This window comes from Eubalaena glacialis, chromosome 13 (assembly GCF_028564815.1).
Source record: "Eubalaena glacialis isolate mEubGla1 chromosome 13, mEubGla1.1.hap2.+ XY, whole genome shotgun sequence".
NCBI classification, from domain to species: Eukaryota; Metazoa; Chordata; class Mammalia; order Artiodactyla; family Balaenidae; genus Eubalaena; species Eubalaena glacialis.
The window spans coordinates 82,985,267-82,986,859 of record NC_083728.1 but is presented as its reverse complement, the minus strand read 5'-3'; the positions used below and the strand labels follow the sequence as shown (position 1 = coordinate 82,986,859).

The 1,593-nt window shown below is 32.6% G+C and overlaps 1 pseudogene; it reads right to left on the bottom strand.

Annotated features, from left to right (window-relative positions):
• Positions 1–994: 994 nt before the first annotated feature.
• LOC133104602 (U6 spliceosomal RNA) lies at positions 995–1,094 on the bottom strand (annotated as a pseudogene).
• Positions 1,095–1,593: the final 499 nt, after the last annotated feature.

Below are 1,593 nucleotides of genomic sequence, written 5' to 3'. Positions count from 1 at the left end.
GGGAGGAGCAGCTCGCTGCTGCTGTTCATCTCTACGCGATTCACCAGCCCACTTGGCTTTTCAGTGCTTCCAGCACCTCCTAACTAGTTCCCGTAGGAATTCCCTCTACTGAAACGGCTGGTGCAGCCTCTCTGGTCCTTGCTGGTCCCTGATTGATAAACACACAATGATAATACATCAGTTTCTCTCCCCACAACTTATTTCAGTCTTCATAAAACTATTCAGGCTGGGATTATCCAAATTGATATTAACAAAGCTTTCTATTTAAAAATTACAGGGAAAAGTAATTTTAAAAGAGGCAGTAAATGAAGATAAAAGCTGAAATAAATACATTGTAAAACATAAAGCTGTAGAATGATAAATTAGTTCAAATATTGGTTTTTTTGATAAGACTACTAAAATAAACAAACCTCTGTCAAATATAATTAAGGGAACATTTTTAATTAGAAATGAGAAAGGAGATAGGACAAAATACAGAAAATAGATTTTTTTCTCCAAATCCAAAGAGAACGTTATGCACACTTGTAGGCTAATAAACTGAAATCTTCAATGAAATGAATAATTTCTAGAAAGATATAGATTACTAAAAATAACTCAAGAAATATAAATCTAAACAGAATAATAACCGAGGAAGAAATTGAAGAAATAATTTGATAACAACTAAAAAGAATGCAGTTTGTCCCAATGTTTCCACCAGAACAATTTTCATACTTTTAAGAAACAGATGATTTCAATGTTGTATAAAATATCCAGAGCACAAAAAGAGATGAGAGTACGTTTATGTCCATTAGGCAAGCATGATCTTCTTCCTAAAATCTGATAATGATAAAATACACAAAAAGAAAATTACAGGCACATATCACAAGTGAATATGGATAGGAAAAGCTTAAATAAAATCCTCACTCTAAAAAGAAACTTGTTTTACTGTAACTCTTTAGTTGGTTTTTCTTTTTTTCTGGTAACAGCTTCATTGAGATATAATTCTTACGCCATAAAAAATATAAAACACTTTATGAATTTATCCTTGCACAGGGGCCAGACTAATCTTCTCTATGCCGTTCCAATTTTAGCATATGTGCTGCTAAAGAGAGCACAAGAGATGATAACTTCATAAGTTAAGTTGAAATAAATTACGAAGGATGGTCAGTTTGTACATTATAGAAATAGATAACCATTGGACAAAACTAATATAACTCAAATCAAAGGGAGAATATCATCTGGAGAAAACATTCACAGCAAATATAACAAAGGGTTCATGTCTATGTTACATAAAGAACTTATACATATTGATACCAAAACATTAAGTCCCCAATACGTAAACTAGCAAAAAACTAGAGAAGACAATTCATAAAAACAGAAATACTACTAGTAAACAAGCATCTGGGAAAACATTCAACTTCTCTTGTAGTCAAAGAAATGCCCCTTCAAATAATGTGGTAGCATAATACACTCACTACATTAGAGGAACTTCAGAAACTATCCAGTATTACAACACTGCAGTAAAACCAGTCCCCACACACGCCATATAAATCGATATCAACTCTTGGTGATACATATCAGGAACCATCTTAAAAGTCCATAATATCCCTTTAT